Below are 24,316 nucleotides of genomic sequence, written 5' to 3'. Positions count from 1 at the left end.
CCCCCAATAACAGTGTCCGTCATCCACAGATCCCCTCATAACAGTGTCCGTCATCCACAGATCGCCCCATAACAGTGTCCGTCTGTAACGGATCCGCTTCCGTTAGTGGACGCTTCCTAGCTTGCGCCGAGGACCACAAGCACCGCACTGGACACCACGACCACCGCAGACTCCACAACCGCCGTAGCTTAACTGGAGTCGTGCCGTCTTCCTTCCACCCTGAATGAACCTCCAGCATTCAGGACCGTGTGGGAAAGATCTCTCCTTCAGGGAATATGCAGAGCATAGCAATCCCCAGCGTGACACAGCAATTCCCTCCAATAACGAGACGAGGCTGCGTTTTGAAGCGTTAAAACAGGAACTAAACTGAACTCTTTATTGAGGGCTACCCGCCCGTATTTATGCAGGTCCCCACAATGCATCATGGTTTCCTCCTCTCTGCCCTGGAGACACTTGAAGAACAATTCAATTATCTCCCAGGACAAAGGGAAACCACAAATTCACATGTGGGAACAATAGGAGAGGAATCACCACCCGAATACACAAAATCCTCTCTTCTGTCTGTGATATAATTATGGATTAACATAACTATCACAGACAGTAAAAATACAGTTTTTAAACATACACTGTAACTTTAAAACCATGCATTCCATCTCCATAAAAATTACATATTTAAACTCTGCATACATCAAACATAAACACTCCCAAAAATCACACAAATCCCTCCAGCGGATCAAAAGTTAAGTGAAGTCCTTTATGACCGACCGCAAGCACAATTTCCTGCCCAAAACAGTTCCATAGATTCTTTAGTATACCCCGCTGACCGCGTTCGGTCCTAAGAACAGTCCAGACATGCGGCATAGTTCTGTTCTTGAAGGGTAATATGTCCCGGGGCCATAATCGTAGGGCAGGAGGCTAGCCATCAGTCCTCTACAATGCCCAGTGGCAAATGGCAGTTTGTCACACCGTCATCCACAGATCTCCAGTAACAGTGCCATCCACAGACCACCATTAGTTCCAAACACACCAAACACACAGCACACCTTTTGTTTAAAATTTTTTTTTTTCTTATTTTCCTCCCCAAAAACCTAGGTGCGTCTTATGGGCCGGTGCGTCTTGTAGGGCGAAAAATACGGTATACAGTCGTGGCCAAAAGTTTTGAGAATTAGATAAATATTGGAAATTGGAAAAGTTGCTGCTTAAGTTTTTATAATAGTCATTTGCATATACTCCAGAATGTTATGAAGAGTGATCAGATGAATTGCATAGTCCTTCTTTGCCATGAAAATTAACTTAATCCCCCAAAAAAATTTCCACTGCATTTCATTGCTGTCATTAAAGGACCTGCTGAGATCATTTCAGTAATCGTCTTGTTAACTCAGGTGAGAATGTTGACGAGCAAAAGGCTGGAGATCATTATGTCAGGCTGATTGGGTTAAAATGGCAGACTTGACATGTTAAAAGGAGGGTGATGCTTGAAATCATTGTTCTTCCATTGTTAACCATGGTGACCTGCAAAGAAACGCGTGCAGCCATCATTGCGTTGCATAAAAATGGCTTCACAGGCAAGGATATTGTGGCTACTAAGATTGCACCTCAATCAACAATTTATAGGATCATCAAGAACTTCAAGGAAAGAGGTTCAATTCTTGTTAAGAAGGCTTCAGGGCGTCCAAGAAAGTCCAGCAAGCGCCAGGATCGTCTCCTAAAGAGGATTCAGCTGCGGGATCGGAGTGCCACCAGTGCAGAGCTTGCTCAGGAATGGCAGCAGGCAGGTGTGACCGCATCTGCACGCACAGTGAGGCGAAGACTTTTGGAAGATGGCCTGGTGTCAAGAAGGGCAGCAAAGAAGCCACTTCTCTCCAAAAAAAACATCAGGGACAGATTGATCTTCTGCAGAAAATATGTTGAATGGACTGCTTCAAGTACTACATTAAGTACATTGAAGAGATATTGCAGGAGACTGAAGAGATTGAAGAGATACTGCAAGAGATTGGCTTGGAGTCTGCAACTGGCTCATCTGTGTTTTTTTCTGACCATTGCTTGAGAAGAGGTATGTAATTTGGTCAGGTGTTTGCTATTGTGCGTTTGCTAATGAGCCTAGCTCACTAAGGTGTTACATTTGTTGCTGGGGGAGGAGCTTGGGAAGGAGTGTGTGTATATATAGAGACAGACTCATTAGCTGGCCTAATTCATTAGCTGCAAGTACTACATTAAGTACATTGAAGAGATATTGCAGGAGATAGTCAGGAGGTAGGCTGGAAGGTGGAAACAATACAAAAAAAAAGGTAAGATTTGTTTGATTAGTTTGATTTAAATTTACAAATTTTTTTATTTATTTTTTTCTCCTCTTTAAAATGGCAGACTTGGTTCAGTGCAGGAATTGTTGTCCATTTATTTCATGTTCCACTCTTTGGAGATTCGGATGCTGTCAGATCTGTAGACAGTTCTCCTTACTGCAGCAGGAAATTGCATTTTTGAAATCTGAAATATTTAAATTATCTGTTAAACAAACTCCAGCTAGGACATCTGCAATGCCACTGCCACAGAGGACCCCCAGAAATGGCAGATGGGGTACTGTAGGTTCTGGAAGACTAGTGGTGGATAGAAGACATGTCCCACAGTCGGTGGTTCTCCATAATTCATTTGCAGCACTCTCAGAATGTAAGGACAACATGGATATGGACTCAAGCACAGAGGGTGAGAAACCATCGACTCCTATGTCTAATGTATGCAAGACTGCAGCCAAGGACAAAAAAGATAAAGTGAAGTCTCAAAGGAAGCAGCTGTTGCTGGGTGATTCAATCATAAGAAGTGTGGAGCTTAAAGAAAATGGTTTTGTGAGATGTCTCCCTGGGGCTACTGCTAGAAGAGATAGAAGACGTATTATTAATATTGTTAAGCAAGCAAAGCAGGAAGGGGACGTGGATGTTCTTGTCCATCTAGGGACAAATGACCTGGCTTGCAATGAAGTGTCAGAGGTGAAAAAATCTTTTATCACACTTGGTAATGACGTACAGGATTTTGCATCCACCATTTCATTTTCTGAAGTTCTGCCTGTGCATAATGTTCAGAATGATAGGCAGAGGCGCATAATGGAGTTCAACATATGGCTTGGTAAATGGTGTCAAGAGCAAGGATTTGGCTTTGTTTCTCATGATAGCTCTACTTGGAATAGAAAGGAACTGTACAAAAAAGATGGTTTGCATCTTTCTTTTAAAGGAACAAATGTACTTAGTGAACAACTCCAAGAATTTGCGAAAGAGTATTTAAAATAGGAAGGGGGGGCAAAAGAGTGAAAATAAAAGAGTCCAATTGCCCCCCGAAACAATGCCAGAACAGGTCAGAAGCACAGAGGTTAAGAAATGATAAGCTCAGAGTCCTGTCTACAAATGCTCGCAGTTTAGGTAAAAAAAATCAATGAACTTGGGTTAATAATCGCATCTGAGAATGTAGATTTAGTGGCTGTTACGAAGACATGCTTTAATGAAAGAAATGACTGGGACATAACCATACCAGGGTACTCTTTATACAGAAGAGACAGAGAAGGCAAGAAAGGAGGAGGAGTGGCCCTGTATGTGAAAGATAGCATTAAATCTAACCTAATACAAGTTGGTGAGGCCAACATAGAGTCAGTTTGGGTTACGTTGCAGTTTGCTAACCATGCAGTAACTCGTGTAGGTGTGATATATAGACCACCTGGTCAAGTTAAAGAACTAGATGATCTACTAGTTGAAGAAATAGCTAAAATGACAATGAAAGGAGAAGTTATCATTATGGGAGATTTCAATCTTCCAGATATAAACTGGAAAACCAAAATAGCAAGTTCTACCAGGAGTACAGATATTCTAAATTCCCTACTGGGGTTATCTCTACAACAAGTGGTTGAGGAGCCAACCCGGAGGGAGGCCATTTTGGATTTGGTATTCACAAATGGGGATTTGGTATATGATGTCATTGTAGGCGAAACCTTGGGATCTAGTGATCACCAGTCAGTGTGGTTTAATATAAGAACTGTGAAAGAGTCCCACCACACAAAAACAAAAGTTTTAGACTTTAGAAAAACAGACTTTTCAAAAATGAAATTAGTCATAAATGAGTCCTTATCAGACTGGAACGGATTACATGGAGTCCAGGAGAAATGGGACTACTTAAAAGGTGCATTATTGAAGGCAACAGAAAATTGCATTAGACTTGTCAGTAAAAGCAAAAAAAGGAAGAGACCACTGTGGTACTCAGCAGAAGTGGCCCAAATCATTAAAAATAAAAAGCTAGCATTTAGTAATTATAAAAAAACCCAGAGCAATGAAGATAAGGAAATCTACAAGATTAGGCAGAGAGAGGCCAAGCAAGTTATAAGAACTTCTAAAGCGCAGGCAGAAGAAAAACTAGCTCAGTCTATGAAAAAAGGGGATAAGACATTCTTCAGATATATAAATGAAAAAAGGAAATTAAAACAAGGAATAACTAAATTAAAAACAAAGGACGGAAGGTATGTAGAAGAGAATAAAGGGCTAGCCGACTGCCTTAATAAATACTTCTGTTCAGTTTTTACAAAAGAAAAAGGAGAAGGACCTCCACTAGAAAGGATGACTAATAAATCGTTTGATGCATGTATCTTTACAGAGGAAGATGTTCTAAGTTTGCTGTCTAAGGTGAAGACAAATAAGTCACAGGGGCCTGATGAAATACACCCAAAATTATTAAAAGAGCTTAGTGGTGAGCTGGCAAAACCGTTAACAGATTTATTTAACCAATCATTAGTAACAGGAGTCGTCCCGGAAGATTGGAAATTGGCAAATGTCGTGCCCATTCACAAGAAAGGTAGTAGGGAGGAATCGAGCAACTATAGACCAGTGAGTCTGACATCAATAGTAGGCAAATTAATGGAAACCCTATTAAAGGATAGGATTGTGGAACATCTAAAATCCCATGGATTGCAAGATGAAAAACAACATGGGTTTACTTCAGGGAGATCATGTCAAACAAATCTTATAGATTTTTTTGACTGGGTGACTAAAATAATGGACGGTGGAGGTGCAGTAGACATCGCATATCTAGATTTTAGTAAGGCTTTTGACACTGTCCCACATAGAAGACTTATCAATAAACTGCAGTCATTGAGCATGGACTCCCATATTGTTGAGTGGATTAGGCAGTGGCTGAGTGACAGACAACAGAGGGTTGTAGTCAATGGAGAACATTCAAAACAAGGTCATGTTACCAGTGGGGTTCCACAGGGATCTGTACTGGGACCAATTTTGTTTAATATCTTCATAAGTGATATTGCAAAAGGCCTCGATGGTAAGGTTTGTCATTTTGCTGATGACACAAAGATATGTAACAGGGTTGATGTTCCTGGAGGGAAACGCCAAATGGAAAAGGATTTAGGAAAACTAGAAGAATGGTCAGAACTCTGGCAACTGAAATTTAATGTGGATAAGTGCAAGATAATGCACCTGGGGCGTAAAAACCCAAGGGCAGAATATAGAATATTTGACACAGTCCTGACCTCAGTATCTGAGGAAAGGGATTTAGGAGTAATTATTTCAGAAGACTTAAAGGTGGGAAGACAATGTAATAGAGCAGCACGAAATGCCAGAAGAATGCTTGGATGTATAGGGAGAGGTATAAGCAGTAGAAAGAGTGAAGTGCTTATGCCGCTGTACAGAACACTGGTGAGACCTCACTTGGAGTATTGTGCGCAGTACTGGAGGCCATATCTCCAGAAGGATATAGATACTCTAGAGAGAGTTCAGAGAAGAGCTACTAAACTAGTACATGGATTGCAGGATATGTATAGCTTGGAAGAAAGAAGAGACAGAGGGGATATGATAGAAACTTTTAAATACATAAAGGGAATCAACTCGGTAAAGGAGGAGAGCATATTTAAAAGAAGAAAAACTACCACAAAAGGACACAGTTTAAAATTAGAGGGGCAAAGGTTTAAAAGTAATATAAGGAAGTATTACTTTACTGAGAGAGTAGTGGATGCATGGAATAGCCTTCCTGCAGAAGTGGTAGCTGCAAATACAGTGAAGGGGTTTAAGCATGCATGGGATAGGCATAAGGCTATCCTTCATATAAGATAGGGCCTGGGACTATTCATAGGATTCAGATATATTGGGCAGACTAGATGGGCCAAATGGTTCTTATCTGCCGACACATTCTATGTTTCTATGTTTTTGAGGACTGGGGCAAAGTCATATTCTCCGATGAAGCCTCTTTCCGATTGTTTGGAACATTCTTAAAAAAAAGGAACGCAACGGTGAGCTCAGGAACACCAAAAGACCCGTAAGACCACGGAAAACAACTGTGGTGGATGAACTAAGAATTCTTTCCCTGGTGAAGAAAACACCCTTCACAACAGTTGGCCAGATCAAGAACACTCTCCAGAAGGTAGGTGTATGTGTGTCAAAGTCAACACTCAAGAGAAAACTTCACCAGAGTGAATACAGAGGGTTCACCACAAGATGTAAACCATTGGTGAGCCTCAAAAACAGGAAGGCAGATTAGAGTCAAACGACATCTTAAAAAGCCTTCACAGTTCTGGAACAACATCCTATGGACAGATGAGACCAAGATTAACTTGTACCAGAGTGATGGGAAGAGAAGAGTATGGAGAAGGAAAGGAACTTCTCATGATCCTAAGCATACCACCTCATTTGTGAACTATGGTGGTGGTAGTGTCATGGCGTGGGCATCTATGGCTGCTGATGGAACTGGTTCTCTTGTATTTATTGATGATGTGACTGCTGACAAAAGCAGTAGGATGAATTCTGAAGTGTTTCGGGCAATATTATCTGCTCATATTCAGCCAAATGTTTCAGAACTCATTGGACGGCGCTTCACAGTGCAGATGGACAATGACCCAAAGCATACTGCAAAAGCAACCAAAGAATTTTTTAAGGGAAGGAAGTGGAATGTTATGCAAGTCAATAACGTGACCTGAATCTGATTGAGCATGCATTTCACTTGCTGAAGACGAAACTGAAGGGAAAATGTCCAAGAGCAAGCAGGAACTGAAGACAGTTGCAGTAGAGGACTGGCAGAGCATCACCAGGGATGAAACCCAGCGTCTGGTGATGTCTATTCGTTCCAGACTTCAGGCTGTAATTGGCTGCAAAGGATTTGCAACCAAGTATTAAAAAGTGAATGTTTGATTTATGATTATTATTTTGTCCCATTGCTTTTGGTCCCTTAACAAGTGGGAGGCACATATGCAAACTGTTGTAATTCCTACACCGTTCACCTGATTTATATGTAAATACCCTCAAATTAAAGCTGACAGTCCGCAGTTAAAGCACATCTTGTTCATTACATTGCAAATCCATTGTGGTGGTGTATAGAGCCATAAATTTTAGAATTTTGTCGATGTCCCAATATTTATGGACCTGACTGTATATAACCGGAGTGACCGGATGTGCAACTGTAAGATAATCCTTAAGCTCTGAGTCAATAATCCCAGCCACAACCGCTTCCCTCAATGTATCTCTGATCATATCTGCAATCTGAAACTTAGGATCAGCATCAATCAATGTGTAGATATTGATGTCCCCCAACTGCCTCAAGATCTCAGCAACATATTTATCAGTATCAAGGATGACGACAGCCCTAGCCTTGTCAGCGGGTTTCATCGTGAGGCTGCCGTCACCCTTCAACTCCACTAGTGCATTAGCCTCCTATGTGGTTATATTCGGATGTTTGAACTGACCCTTCAAATATGCCGATTTCATGGCTTCTATGTCGGCTTTTACGGCCGTAACATATGCTTCAACTGCTGGTGCCTGAAGCACTGGATTGAAGCTACTACCCAAGGAGAGATTCAGCGTCCTCAGGAAGAGTTCACTTAACTGTGGACGCTCAATCCGCTCCCTATCATTAAAACAAAGCTTCAATCTAATAGACCAAAAAAACATCATCAAATCAAGTTCCAATTCAAACCAATTGATATGTGACTTGGGACAGAATCAAAGGCCTTTACTTAGGACACTCACTTGATGGACTGTAAGCTCCTTTGATGACAGATTAACTACAGTCATTTCTCTCTGTTCACTTGTATCTTGCCTGTGTCCTGGTGTTGCGTGGCTTTTTGGAGTCTTCTATGTCTGTATCATATGCATGATATGGAGGAGATCCCTCCAGGGCCCCATAATGACACACTGCGATAACTGTAATGGATGCGGCATGTATATGCAGGTATCCATGCGACTTTCCTGGTGGTAAGCGGCAAATTGTTTGCTTGACGGTGAACATTTGTTGATTCGACATTGTATAGCCCAAGTGAATGCTAATATGAATGAAAGTGGCCTATTGCTCGAGATCTGGACTTACGCGACAATCCAGTCAATTTACTGAGATTTGTGTTGTCATCTGACCTCTTTAAAGATGGCCGCTTGATGTGTGGGATTGATCTGCGCATACTCCATTAGATCCTTCTTCATCACAATGATGTATCGGTTGTACGCAAGCCGGGGCATGCGCAGTAAGTTTGAGTGCACGCCAAAGCCGACATTGCCACAGGTGTGGGATCGCGGTACATCGGGTCAGTGTTTTCTTGCTTGTCATGTTATTCTTCATCGACTTCACTGTTTAATGAACACATCACTTTTTAACTATTTCAGCACTTTATTTATGTAAGATTAAGAAGCTCTGGAAGCTATTTAAATGAATGAATTTTACACATGTACACGTATGTCATATGTAATTTCACTGATCATGTTTGTAATAGTTTGTTACTTTGCTTGAGAAAGGCTCTGATATAGAGCCGAAACGTCGCCATTGCCACTGAGGTGAATAAAGTATTTTTTTAATTTTATTTTTTGGAGTGCTGCCTTTTTCCAACATATATATATATACTGAACAAAAATATAAACGAAACACTTTCGGTTTTGCTACCATTTTTCATGAGTTGAACTCAAAGATCTGGAACATTTTCTACATACACAAAAGACCCATTACTCTCAAATATTGTTCACAAATCTGTCTGAATCTGTGTTAGTGAGCACTTCTCCTTTGCCAAGATAATCCATCTCACCACACAGGTGTGGCATATCAAGGTGCTGATTAGACACAATGAATATTGCACAGGCATGCCTTAGACTTTCCACAATAAAAGGCCCCTCTGAAATGTGCAGTTTGATCATACAGCACAATGCCACAGATATCGCAATGTTTAAGGGAGCATGCAATTGGCATGCTGACTGCAGGAATGTCTACCAGAGCTGTTGCCTGTGCAATGAATGTTCATTTCTCTACGATAAGCTGTCTCCAAAGGCGTTTCAGAGAATTTGGCAATACATCCAACCGGCCTCACAACCGCAGACCACGTCTAACCACACCAGCCCAGGACCTCCACATCCAGCATGTTCACCTCCATGATCATATGAGACCAGCCACCCAGACAGCTGCAGCAACAATCGGTTTGCATAACCAAAAAATTACTGCACAAACTGTCAGAAACCGTCTCAGGGAAGCTCATCTGCATGCTCGTCGTCCTCATCGGGGTCTGGACCTGACTGCAGTTCGTCGTCGTAACTGACTTGAGTGGGCAAATGCTCACATTTGATGGCGTCTGGCACGTTGGAGAGGCGTTCTGTTCACGGATGAGTCCCAGTTTTCAGTGTTCAGGGCAGAGCGGTTTGCTGATGTCAACGTTGTGGATTGAGTGGCCCATGGTGGCGGTGGGGTTATGGTATGGGCAGGTGTATGTTACGGACAATGAACACAGGTGCACATTTCAGAGTGACCTTTTATTGTGGGCAGTCTAAAGCACACCTGTGCAATATTCATGCTGTCTAATCAGCACCTTGATATGACACACCTGTGAGGTGGGATGGATTATCTCGGCAAAGGAGAAGTGCTCACTAACACAGATTTAGACAGATTTGTAAACAATATCTGAGAGTAATGGGTCTTTTGTGTATGTAGAAAATGTTTCAGATCTTTGAGTTCAGTTCATGCAAAATGGGAGCAAAACCAAAAGTGTTGCGTTTATATTTTTGTTCAGTGTATATGTGTAAAATAAGTAGCAGTCACCAAAGCCATGGACAAATGAGCGAGCTCCCCATCAACCCTATGTAACAAAGAGAGGTGTCAGTAGCAGAACACATTTACCATGATGATGTCTTTAATGGATCTAACCTCTTTATTACAACCTAGCTGTTTTCTAGCTTCCTGGCTCCCCCCCCCAAAGGTCATTAGTGTGTAGTACATATGCACAGTTTGTATCTCCTGCCCTGGCTTCTCTCACAGGTTCTCTGATGCTTAAATGTTCAGGGGCTCAGAAGTGCAAGTCAATAGTGATGGACGAACATCGGCCGGGACTGTTCGCGAACGCGATCAAATGTTCGCGAACCGCAAATTCGCGACGGGCCCCATTCACTTTAATAGCAGGTGAACCTGAAAAACCTTCAGCTCATATTTGCAGCCTCCAAATACTTTGTAGAAGTGCACAAATAGTCCCACAACATGGACAGTGACATACTAGAGGGGGATCGAAGACAAAAATTCCCACAAAAATTATGTGTCCTAATCAGGGGACATTTTTTATGCATCTAAAAGTGAAATTCTCTTAAATGTGCCCTGTTGGAGCCTAGAAAATTTTTATTTTAGGCCACGGGAGTACAGGCCTTAAAAATTAGGCATTCACCTGACATAAAAGAAATTCTGATTATGTGGCTCGAGGTACATTATGCAGTCAATGGATAAAAATTTTACTGTAGGCCACTGGACTACAGGCCCCAAACATTAGGCATTCACCGGACAGAAAAGTTCAAGTGATTATGTGACCGGAGGTATATCACACGGTCAATGGATATCAATTTTATTGCAGGCCACTACAAATTCAGGTCAAATACATCTGTTTAAAAGAACTAAAAAGATAAAATTGGATTAAAAACATGGCTATCGAAATCCCCCCTCTTGAAAAAAACACTAATGATAATAGTTGAAATTCGTTAACACGTGGTCGTCACTGGTGTTGAATTCCTCCGAGGCCGCGACAATTTCAAAGTTCTTCACAATGTAAAAAAATATGTCACCGGTGGACATCGCCATATGTTCGCCTGTTCGGACGAGCGTACTAACGAGAAAATTTCACCGCAAAATGACCGCCGGGCGAACCTCAAGGCCATCTCTACAAGTCAACTACCCCTACTACATGGGCTCTCCATAATGAGAAAGAGTACCTCTTAGACAACTTATATACACTGTCTGTCCCAAAAAAAGTTGCCACCTGGATTTAACTAGTTATGAGCCTCCTATTGGATAATTACTGCATGGGCGATTATCTTTCAGCTGGCAACAAGTTATTTAACCCCAACTTGTGTAATGAGTTGCTTCTCATTTCTTAAACAACCATGTCGAAAGACACATCTCGTGGTCGTGGAAAAGATGTTAGTCTGTTTGAGAAGGGTCAAATCATTGGCATGCATCAAGCAGAGAAAACATCTAAGGAGATTGCAGAAACTACTAAAATTGGGTTAAGAACTGTCCAACGCATTATTAAAAACTGGAAGGATAGTGGGGATTCATCGTATTCGAGGAAGAAATGTGGCGAAGAAAAATCCTGAATGATCGTGATTGGCGATCACTTAAATGTTTGGTGAAATCAAATCGAAGAAAAAAAACAGTAGAACTCAGGGCTATGTTTAATAGTGAAAGTAAGAGCATTTCCACACACACAATGCAAAGGGGACTTAAGGGATTGGGACTGAACAGCTGTGTAGCTGTAAGAAAACTACTAATCAGTGAGGCAAACCAGAAAAAAAGGCTTCAATTTGCTAGGCAGCATAAAGATTGGACTCTGGAGCAATGGAAGAAGGTCATGTGGTCTGATGAGTCCAGATTTACCCAGTTCCAGCGTGATGGGCGCATCAGGGTAAGAAGAGAGGCAGATTAAGTGATGCACCCATCATGCCTAGTGCCTACTGTAGAAGCCTGTGGGGGCAGTGCTATGATCTGGGGTTGCTGCAGTTGGTCAGGTCTAGGTTCAGCAACAGTATGTGCTCCAAGAATGAGGTCAGCTGACTACCTGAACATACTGAATGACCAGGTTATTCCATCAATGGATTTGTTCTTCCCTAATGGCACGGGCATATTCCAAGATGACAATGCCAGAATTCATCGGGCTCAAATTGTGAAAGAGTGGTTCAGGGATCATGAGACATCATTTTCACACATAGATTGGCCACCACAGAGTCCAGACCTTAACCCTATTGAGAATCTTCGGGATGTGCTGGAGAAGGCTTTGAACAGCAGTCAGACTCTACCATCATCAATGCAAGATCTTGGTGAAAAATTAATGCAACACTGGATGGAAATAAATCTTGTGACATTGCAGAAGCTTATCGAAACAATGCCACAGCGAATCCGCGCCGTAATCAAAGCTAAAGGCGGTCCACAGAAATATTAGAGTGTGTGACCATTTTTTTTTATTGAGCAAAGTTATGGGGATATACCCCTTCTTCAGGTACAATTGACTTGCATCTTGCAAGTCAATTGTACCTGAAGAAGGGGTATATCCCCGAAACGCGTTGTACCGCTTGCTCAATAAAAAGAACCCTCATTCTATTCCAACCACTGGGTGGTTTTTGCGCCGTGGGATTTTCCCTTTTCTCTATTTGAATCTACCTAGAAGGTAGGTCATCAATATAAAAATCATGGACAACCCACTTAAAACAGGATGTCTGTATCTTACATTTCTTGATATTCTGACAAATGCAATAGACTTTATTTTTCAGAACATCAATAAATAATGTCTTGCAAACTGACCAGAGACAGATAAAGGGGTGATTACTTTTTCAAAACATTGATATCATGAGGTACAGTATAGCAATCGGCCGCTGCAGTTCTCATAGCTATTTTGAAAATTTCTGCTGAACTTTTTCTCCCAGAATGGATGCAAAAGCTCTATTTGCAGACACACATTTCCTGTGGATCAGCATGTATGGCCTGAAACACCTTGACATACTGACACTAACATGGTGAAGATGAACACGTTTCTCTGCCAGGAGCAATTTCTCACAATCTGCCATATTTACTGTGCACCATCTTTGTCTGTAACAAAATATAGCTGCGAGCGGCTTCCGCCAGAATCCCTGCTACAGCTGTGTTTTATAGCAGAAATGGAGAAGGCTATAACTTTACTCTAAGAGAGGATAAACTTATTTTCCTTCTAATTATTTTTTGTCAAAACCAACAACATTGTAATTGTCAAGAAAAAAATGTCTGCATGGTAATAAACCGACATCTGTGTGACTGCAACTTCATTATAACTTAAAGGGCTTCTGTCAGCAGTTTCGATGTGTCTGCATTTCGGTAAAAGAAGTTTTAATATATATGCAAATGAGCCTCTAGGAGAAAGGGGGCGTACCTCCTAGAGGCTCTGTTCTGCAGCTGTACCCCCTGCACTTTTATTGACAGGGTCATCATGCTTGGCCCTGACTTCTCATAAAGTCTTGAGTCTGCTCCATGCAGTTCAGTAACCGCTGCAGGTGTAGTACAGAGAAGAGGCTAGCCGACAGTTCTCTTCTGTACTGCGCCTGCGTCGGTTTGTATCTTTTTTACGAATTTACATTGTGACATCAGTTTTTGCTGTGACCTGCAGCCTACTATTAGTGGAAGAAACACAATTTTTCCACATACTTTTCTCTTCTTCGACCACAGGAGACTGGGAAACATTTAAATGTATGCACATACCAGTATACTAACTTTAAAGGCTTATACTGTATCTAGAGATGAGCGAAGTTCCTAAAAATTTGATTCGGCTGCTTCGCCAAATTTTATAAAAAAAATTGTTTTGTGACGAATGACTTCGTCACTAAGGGCATTTCTTTGTAACTAGCGGGCGCCATGATGAGGAACGGCGATTGCACCCTCCCCATCATTGAACCCCTCAGATGCAGCGTTCATCGTTGATTGTGACATCTGAGATTAATATTAAGACCTTTCAGGGGTTAAACATTTAAAATTAAATTTTTTTATTGTACTTACCTTATCCATTTGAGTGCAAAGAGGCTGACACGGCCATCTTGCTTGAAGATCCAGCACTAAATCTCACGCGGTGCATGATGAAGTCATCATGCTGGCCGGCGTGGTGACGCCATACGTAACAGCGTACGAGATTTCGCGTGGGATCCTCAAGAAAGATGGCTGCGTCGGCCTCTTCTCACTCAAATGGATGAGGTGAGTATGTTTTATTTATTTTTACCGCCATTTCAGGGAAAATCGATTCATTACCACGATGCACTAGGAAATTCGGCTTCGCAGGTAATCAAATTTTCCCTGAAATTCTAATCGAAGCATGGCTTTTTTTGGAACTCCAAAAGTGGTGAATAGAGGATGGCCGCCCTTGTGCGGTGTGCTCTCTGTTCACTTCAGGGGTGGAGATAGGAGTGGGTCCCAGAGGTGGGACCTGAACCTGACATTGATGTCATATCCTAGCGATATCCCATCAATGTCTGAGATGAAAATACCCCTTTAACATAAATATATATTAAACCAACTAGATATACAGTATATACAACTGAATGAAAAAAAAAATAGAAAAGTAGCTGTAGATAAATTATTTAATTGATGAATATAAGCATTTTTAGTCAGACTCTGCATCATTTGGATGCAGAATTACATTTTGGGGAAACGGTGGATGTATCGTCTATAGGGAAACCTTTAGCTGGATGATGAAAGTATAAATCTAATTAGACTTACTACAGTCAAAGGCCGTCTTTATGTATTATGGTATGGGATTCAAAAACACAGTTGACATCTCATAGGATATGTTGTTTTTCCATATTCAGAGTTTTTAAGAAGAGTATGCATCACAGAAAAGTCGAGAGGGAGGATTCTGGCACCTGAGAATTAAAATGTTGTTTTATTACAGCTATAATGCTAACTATATGATTACACTTTAATAAGCATCCATCCTTATTATCCCTTGCTCCATGAATCACACATCCTGCACAAAAAATTGTAGTATTTTTTAAAACCACAATATTTAATTTGAGGTAATTCTTCTTGTATAAATACCTAAAGTACAATCTGGCATTTTCCAAAATTTGTAACAATTAAAGGGGCTTACAGGGTCAAAGAGAGGGCCTGTTCTTTCATAGAATCAGTGCCACTCTTGTACATGGGTTGCATCTGGTACTCTGGTATTATAGCTCATGCATTCACTTAAAGAGATTTCCCAGAACTTAAAGTGTACCTGAGTTTGCATAATGGCTGTGTTCTTTTTTTTGTAAAATAACAACTGTGAAGGAACAGGTGTATTTGGGCTTCCCTAAAGTCTTTTTTTCAGGCAAAATATTCCCTAATTCTGCTGCACAGCTAGATGCATCTCATTCAGAAGCATTGTTTGTATCCCTTCTGTGGATTCTGCCAGCACTGTACTGCTGTGACATCCTTTTCTTTACTTCCCACTATGTTTGCTTTCAGCTCCAGATAAGGAGGGACAAATCACACTTACAGACACACAGGACATTCCTATAATCTTTAAAAGCTGTGTAGAAGCAGTTGTTTTATTGTGCTCCATATCTCACCCAGCTCTGACAAGTAGTGATGGACGAACATCGGCCGGGATAATTCACGAACGCGCGTTCGCGATCAAATGTTTGCGAACCGTGGTGTTCGCGGCGGGCCCATTCACTTTAATGGCATGCGAACCTGAAAAACATTCAGGTCATATTTGCAGCCAGCAAACACTTACTAGAAGTATACAAATAGTCCCATAACATGGACAGTGATATACCAGAGGGGGATCAATGGCAAAAATACCCACCAAAAATATGTATTTTAATCGCGGGCCATTTTTATGTGTCTTAAAGGGAAACTCTCAAAAATTTCCTATTGGTTTGATGTACAGTATACAAATGTGCAGCACTCCACGTTTTTGTATCCTGCAGAGTCCATAAAAAAAATGCATACGTTAACGTAAATTTTTTTTCTACCATGGAACTGTATGGTGAACAGATGCAACTGTACGCATCAGTCTGAGGCATCTGTTAGCGCATACATTTTTGGTATACATTAAATGGATGCCAAAAATAGGATGTGAACCCAGCCCTAGTGTCAGAATAAGCACCAGTACACAGCGGAGCAGTGTAGCGGAGAAGGGAGGCCACAATGTACTGACAGAGCGCTACCTGGTGGTCAGGGATGAGGACTGTGCTTCCCAAGGATCATTTTCTACTGGGAAATACAGGGCACAGTATAATACACTAGAATCTATATAATATAAAGATATTATCCCTACCCCGGAATAATAATACAATTAGGTGGTCATTTATTATATAGAAATATGTCTATGTTAAGCGTATTTTTGACACAGATTGTGGCGCAAAGGTCCTTAGCACCGCAATCTGCATATTTTTTCCGCTCATGCCAGGTCTAAAAAAGGCTGGCGTGGGCAGGGAAAGGGATACAGTTATGGCCATCCAGTTATTGGATACCACCGCTGTACATTGACTGGATAACACATCTGTACAGTGACCGGATAACACCACCATACCGTGAATGGATAAAAGGGTATAAGAGGGCACAGTACAGGGAATGACTAGGGGCACTGCACAGGGTGTGGTAAGAGGGCACAATGCAGGGTATAAGGGGGCACAGTACTGGGTGAGGGGCACAGTACGGGATGGGGGCACAGTCACATGACCCTGTGACATTAGAAGGTCCTTATGGTGAATGCGCCACCATAATGAGAGGCAGAGGAGTGAGACAGAGGTGTGATTATGTGGCTAGAGATAAAAAATGTCGGCCAGTACAGGCCCCAAAAATTAGGCAATAGGCATTCACCTGACAACAAAGAACTTTGGATTATGTGGCTGGAGGTACATTAGGCGGTCACAGGATAAATATGTAACTGTTGGCCAGTATAGGCTAGAGATAAAAAATGTCGGCCAGTACAGGCCCCAAAAATTAGGCAATAGGCATTCACCTGACAGCAAAGAACTTTGGATTCTGTGGCTGGAGGTGCGTTGGACAGTCAAAGGATAAATATGTAACTCTCGGGCAAGCCAAGAGTTCCATGGCATATTGTGCCAGCTCTGGCCACAGGTCAAGCCTAAACACCCAGAAGTCAAGGGGTTCCTCAGCCGTTAACCCGATGTAGTCGGACACCTGTCGATGGGTTGGCTGCAAGAATAATCTGATATCCGAAGTGACCAACACATCTTCAAACAGCCCTATTTTTGCAGGCAAGGTAGGATTGGTACCCACACCTGTTTCGCTGTGGGTGGAAATTCCTCTGCCAGCGCCCGCAACAGCAGAATGCACCATCTCTAGCAGCAAGGCCTGGAAATGCTGCATTCTGCCAGCCCTCTGTGATCCTGGTAACATGTCCGCCATTTTGTGCTTGTACCGGGAGTCTAAGTACGTTGCCACCCAGTACAGGTCCTTGACCTTTATGCTTTTTATACAGGGGTCCCCTCTTCAAACACTGGAGCATGAAGACCCCCATTTAAACTAAATTGGAAGTGGTGGAGCGCCCTGGCTCCTGCTCATCGCCCAGGAGAATGTCATCCTCTGTCTCCTCCTCCAGCCACGGACAACACCAGTGATCTCTGAAAAGTTTAAAGCCTGCTCTTCTTGCTCCTCCTTCTCCTCCCCCAGCCACCATCCTCCTCTGACTCCTCTTCAGACTCCTGCTGACTTGTCTCAGATGGAGTAGCCCCTCTTGGGAATTCATTCAGCATTGCGACTTTCTCATCTTCCAGCTCCTGCTCCTCGACAGCTTGATCAATGACATCATGCAATGCACGCTCCAGAAAGAAGGCATAAGGTACGATGTCAGTGATGGTGCCTTAGCTGCGACTGACCAGTTTGGTGATCTCATCAAATGGCCGCAGAACTCTGCATGCATCGCGCATGAGCAGCCACTGGCGTGGTGAAAATAAACCAAGCTCCCCAGCACCTGTCCTGCCGCAGAGTTCATACAGATAGTCGTTAATGGCACGTTTCTGCTGGAGCAGCCTATCAAGCATATACAAGTTGGAGTCCCAGCGCGTCCGGCAGTCACAAATCAGACATCTGACGGGCAAGTGGTGTCACCACTGAATATCAGCAAGGCGAGCCATGGCTATGTAAGATCTTCTAAAATGCCCAGAGATTTTCCTGGCCTGCCGAAAGACGTCCTGGACCCCGGGGTATTTGGCAATGAATCGCTGCACGACTAAGTTCATGAGGTGTTCCATGCACAGCACGTGTGTCATTTTGCCCTGTTTCAGCGTGCTCAGCAGATTGGCACCGTTGTCGCACACCACTTTACCAATTGTCAAATTGAGCGGGGTTAGCCACTGAAAGCAGTGCAGGACCGGTGTGGCTCTTGGCTTCCAGGCAAAACAGCCGCAGCACAGCATGGCAACGTCTCACCTGGCACGTCGAATAGGTTCTGGGGAGCTTGGGAGGTGCAGCGGAAGAGGCAGTAGCAGTGGAAAAGGAGGAGTCAGCGGAGGAGGAGACGGAGGATAGAGTAGGAGGAGGAGGAGAAGAAGAGGCAGGCCTGCATGCAATCCGTGGCAGTAACACCAAATCCACACGGGTGCCACAGGTTACATGCTTGACGGCCGTCAGAAGGTTCACCCAGTGGGCAGTAAAAGTTATGTACCTTCCTTGCCCGTGTTTGCTAGACCACGTGTCTGTGGTCAGATGTATCTTTGCACCGACACTCTGTGCCAGAGATATATTAACTTGCCGCTGAACGTGGACATATAGTTCAGGGATGCCCTTCTGGGAGAAATATTTCCTTCTGGGGACCTTCCATTGCGGTGTGCCAATGGCCAAAAATTTTCTAAAGGCCTCTGAGTCCACCAATTTATATGGCAGTAGTTGGCAGGCTAGCAGATCTGACAAGCCAGCGGTCAGCCGTTGGGCAAGAGGATTATCCCACGTCATCATTTTTTTACGCTCGAACATTTGGGCCACGGAAGCCTGCCTTGTGCGATATGAACGTGACGATGGCACAGTGGAAACTGGAGTGGAGGACAAATGCGAGGAGAGAGGAGAAGAGGCAGGACGTGGAGTTCTGGGAGTGTGGCTTTGTGGGTTCTGACGGCGTTGCTCTCACTAGGCTTGGTGATGGGAGGCCAAGTGCCTTCTTAAGGCGGTCGTTTCTAGGTGAGTGTTGGGCTTACTGCGACTTATGCGTTGACAGCACAGGCTGCAGATGGCAACACTATTATCAGCAGTGCAGGAATGGTGTGGCTCTTGGCTTCCAGGCAAAACAGCCACAGCACAGCATGGCAACGTCTCACCTGGCACGTCGAATAGGTTCTGGGGAGCTTGGGAGGTGCAGCGGAAGAGGCAGTAGCAGTGGAAAAGGAGGAGTCAGCGGAGGAGGAGACGGAGGATAGAGTAGGAGGAGAAGAAGAGGCAGGCCTGCATGCAATCCGTGGCAGTAACACCAAATCCACACGGGTGCCACAGGTTACATACTTGACGGCCGTCAGAAGGTTCACCCAGTGGGCAGTAAAAGTTATGTACCTTCCTTGCCCGTGTTTGCTAGACCACGTGTCTGTGGTCAGATGTATCTTTGCACCGACACTCTGTGCCAGAGATATATTAACTTGCCGCTGAACGTGGACATATAGTTCAGGGATGCCCTTCTGGGAGAAATATTTCCTTCTGGGGACCTTCCATTGCGGTGTGCCAATGGCCAAAAATTTTCTAAAGGCCTCCGAGTCCACCAATTTATATGGCAGTAGTTGGCAGGCTAGCAGATCTGACAAGCCAGCGGTCAGCCGTTGGGCAAGAGGATTATCCCACGTCATCATTTTTTTACGCTCGAACATTTGGGCCACGGAAGCCTGCCTTGTGCGAGATGAACGTGACGATGGCACAGTGGAAACTGGAGTGGAGGACAAATGCGAGGAGAGAGGAGAAGAGGCAGGACGTGGAGTTCCGGGAGTGTGGCTTTGTGGGTTCTGACGGCGTTGCTCTCACTAGGCTTGGTGATGGGAGGCCAAGTGCCTTCTTAAGGCGGTCGTTTCTAGGTGAGTGTTGGGCTTACTGCGACTTATGCGTTGACAGCACAGGCTGCAGATGGCAACATTATTATCAGCAGCTGACAAGTTAAAAAAAGCCCACACTGCGGAGCCATGTGCTGGCGTCCTGGGAGCTCAAGATATGACCGTGCATGGTGGATGGCTCGCTCCAGATACATTTGCAGTCTGCTTTTTGCCTCCTGTGCACTGCGAGTTCTGCCTGCTTCTCTTCCCTATCTGCTGCTCCATCTCTCCCTCTATAATCCCCTCCTCTTCCTCTCTTGTGGGCACCCACGTGACATCCATTGACTTTTCATCATCATCACCTTCACCACCACTAACATTAGAGATCTCGGAGCAGGCAGATCTGGGTACTGTCATCAGACCGCTGGGTGGCGGACGTTGCTACCTCGTCTTCCTCATCCGATGCCAAGAATGGCTGCGCATTGGTAAGGTCTGGGAATGGATGGGAAAATAATTCCTCTTACTCAGGTGGAGGGGCTATGGTATTAGTGGTGGTGTCTTTGGGGGTGCACACAGCAGAGAGTAAGAGGGTGCAGATACAGAGGATGAGGAGGGTGCAGAAGCGGAAGGCTGAGTGAGCCACTCAACCAACTCTGGTGCACCCTTTGAAGTTATCGCACACGCCTTCTCCAACTTCCCACTTAGGCTCCGGCCTGGTGCACCTGCCCGACCCCTACCATCCCTGTGGAACAGCCTCTTACTCTGCCTGTCATTTTCTAAATGACCCTCTGCCTAAGTCAGTAGAGAAAAGCAATATTTGTGGAAGAAGGTATATCGCAGCCCTCAATCAATATTTGTTGGAAAAAGGTGTATAGCAATAGCACCCCTCAATCAGTGTTTTGTGGAAGAAGGTATATGGCACCCCTCAATCAGTATTTGGTGGAAACAGGTATATAGCACCCGTCAATCAGTATTTGGCGGAAACAGGTATATAGCACCCCTCAATCAGAATTTCGTGGAAGCAGGTATATTGCAGCCCTCAATCAGTATTTGGTGGAAGAAGGTATATGGCACCCCTCAATCAGTATTTTGTGGAAGAAGGTATATGGCACCCCATAATCAGCATTTTGTGGAAGCAGGTGTATCGCAGCCCTCAATCAGTATTTGATGGAAGAAGGTATATAGCAATAGCACCCCTCAATCAGTATTTGGCGGAAATAGGTATATAGCACCCCTCAATCAGTATTTGGCAGAAACAGGTATATGGCACCCCGTCAATAAGTATTTTGTGGAAGCAGGTGTATCGTAGCCCTCAATCTGTATTTGGAAGAAGGTATATAGCAATATCACCCCTCATTCAGTATTTTGTGGAAGAAGGTATATGGCACCCCTCAATCAGTATTTGGCGGAAACAGGTATATAGCACTCCTCAATCAGTATTTGGCAGAAACAGGTATATAGCACCCCTCAATCAATATTTGACGGAAACAGGTATATAGCACCCCTCAATCAGTATTTGGCAGAAACAGGTATGTGGCACCCCTCAATCAGTATTTTGTGGAAGCAGGTGTATGGCACCCCTCAATCAGTATTTTGTGGAAGTAGGTGTATTGCAGCCCTCAATCAGTATTTGGTGGAAGAAGGTATATAGCAATAGCACCCCTTAATCAGTATTTTGTGGAAGCAGGTGTATCGCAGCCCCTTAATCAGTATTTGGTGGAAGAAGGTATATAGCACCCCTCAATCAGTATTTGGTGGAAACAGGTATATAGCACACCTCAATCAGTATTTGGCGGAAAAAGGTATATAGCACCCCTCAATCAGTATTTTGTGGAAGTAGGTGTATCGCAGCACTCAATCAGTATTTGGTAGAAGAAGGTATATAGCAATAGCACCCCTCAATCAGTATTTTGTGGAAAAAGGCATATAGCACCCCTCAATCAGTATTTTGGTGAAAACTGGTATATAGCACCCCTCAATCAGTATTTGGTTGAAACAGGCATATTGCACCCCTCAATCAGGATTATGTGGAAGAAGGTATATGGAACCCTTTAATCAGTATTTGGCGGAAACAGGTATATGGCACCCCTTAATCAGTATTTTGTGGAAGCAGGTGTATTGCAGCCTCAATCAGTATTTGGTGGAAGAAGGTATATAGCACCCCTCAATCAGTATTTGGCGGAAACAGGTATATGACACCCCATAATGAGCATTTTGTGGAAGCAGGTGTATCGCAGCCCTCAATCAGTATTTGATGGAAGAAGGTATATAGCAATAGCACCCCTCAATCAGTATTTGGCGGAAACTGGTATATAGCACCCCTCAATCAGTATTTGGCAGAAACTGGTATATGGCACCCCTTAATCAGGATTTTGTGGAAGAAGGTGTATCACAGCCCTCAAGCTGTTTTTTTTGGGGCAACAGGTATATCACACCAGTTGCAGTTACTTATTCCAATAGCGTTTGTCCCTCTATCTAGCTGCGGTATCGCAGCAGAACCGCACACAACTGCTGCACAATACAAATACAGTAGAAAGTATATTATAAGTATATCACACCTATCGATAGCAAACTTATACCAGTCCTTAAAAGGACTTTTGTGGCCCTATTAGCTAGCGTTTGGTGTCCCTAACAGCCTGTCCCTGCTTCACAAAGCAACCTCTCCCTACACTGGCAAAACACATAATGTAAAATGGCTGTCAGATCGGGTTCTGTTATAGGGTGGGGGTGTGTCCATGTGCTGAAACGTCTGAATTGGCTGTCCTGTCCCACCTGATGGATGTGTCATGGGTCAAAGTTTGGCGCTATGCAAAAAAATATGGCGCGTGCGAATATCGCCATATGTTCGCATGTAACGAGCAAAGTTTGCTGCGAAAACGAACCGCATGGCCATCTCTACTGACAAGCCCCCACTTCCACTCAGTCATTGTCTGAGTCTCTGTTACCAGGGAGAGATCTTGCCTGAGGCAATTGACTACAAATTAGGTAGAAGCGAGACCTCTATGGGACATGATTTGAACAGTTGTTTACAGGTGGATGCAGGCAGATTTTTAAATGAAATGATTTTGAAATTTGCTAGTTACTCTTTAAATATCAACTGCCTATCCTCAAGACAGTTCATCAATAGTAGATTTGTGGGAGCCTGACTCCTAGCATACCTACAATCTTCTGTTTCAAGGGGCCGCAGTGTTTGGACGTGTGCTGTGGCCTCTTCATAGCATATCAAGCACAGTGCCATACATTGTATAGAGGCCTTTCTTGGTATTGCAGCTCAGTTCCATTCATTTGAATGGGACTGAGCTACACAAAGACCATGTGATCGATAAATGTGACATCATGGCCTAGGAGGAGGCAGTAGTGCATTCCTTAGTGCCAGGGCCTCTTCGCACAGCTGATCAGCAGATATGCTGGGAGTCAGACCCCACCAATCTGATATTGATGACTTTTATGATTAAGTCCAAGACAATCCCTTTATGTGGATTTGAACTTCAATAGTAGATACAACCTATGGGGAAAGCAAGTCATGGCAGCATTTTATAAACATACAGTATATAATCAATACATAAACTAATACTAATCTGATATACAGTTAAACATGAGATGCTTAGCAAATATATTTCGATCAAAAAATATATGTGCTCATCAACCACAAGGTGACCTCAGATCACATGGCAACCTACTCTAAGGCCTCTTTCACACTTGCGTTGTCCGGATCCGGCGTGTACTCCATTTGCCGGAAGTGCTCGCCGGATCCGTAACACCGCAAGTGAACTGAAAGCATTTGAAGACGGATCCGTCTTCAAAATGCGTTCAGTGTTACTATGGCACCCAGGACGCTATTAAAGTCCTGGTTGCCATAGTAGTAGTGGGGAGCGGGGGAGCAGTATACTTACCGTCCGTGCGGTTCCCGGGGCGCTCCAGAATGACGTCAGAGCGCCCCATGCGCATGGATGACGTGATCCATGCGACACGTCATCCATGCGCGTGGGGCGCCCTGACGTCACTCTGAAGCGCCCCGGGAGCCGCACGGACGGTAAGTATACTGCTCCCCCGCTCCCCACTACACGTTACCATGGCAACCAGGACTTTAGCGTCCTGGCAGCCATGGTAACCATTCAGAAAAATCTAAACGTAGGATCCGGTAATGCGCAGAAACGACGTTTAGCTTAAGGCCGGATCTGGATTAATGCCTTTCAATGGGCATTAATTCCAGATCCGGCCTTGTGGCAAGTGTTCAGGATTTTTGACCGGAGCAAAAAACGCAGCATGCTGCGGTATTTTCTCCGGCAAAAAAACGTTCCGTTCCGGAACTGAAGACATCCTGATGCATCCTGAACGGATTTCTCTCCATTCAGAATGCATGGGGATAA

Source organism: Bufo bufo, chromosome 10 (assembly GCF_905171765.1).
Source record: "Bufo bufo chromosome 10, aBufBuf1.1, whole genome shotgun sequence".
In the NCBI taxonomy this organism is placed as follows: domain Eukaryota; kingdom Metazoa; phylum Chordata; class Amphibia; order Anura; family Bufonidae; genus Bufo; species Bufo bufo.
The sequence above is the reverse complement of the archived record's forward strand: the minus strand, read 5'-3'. Positions refer to the sequence as shown.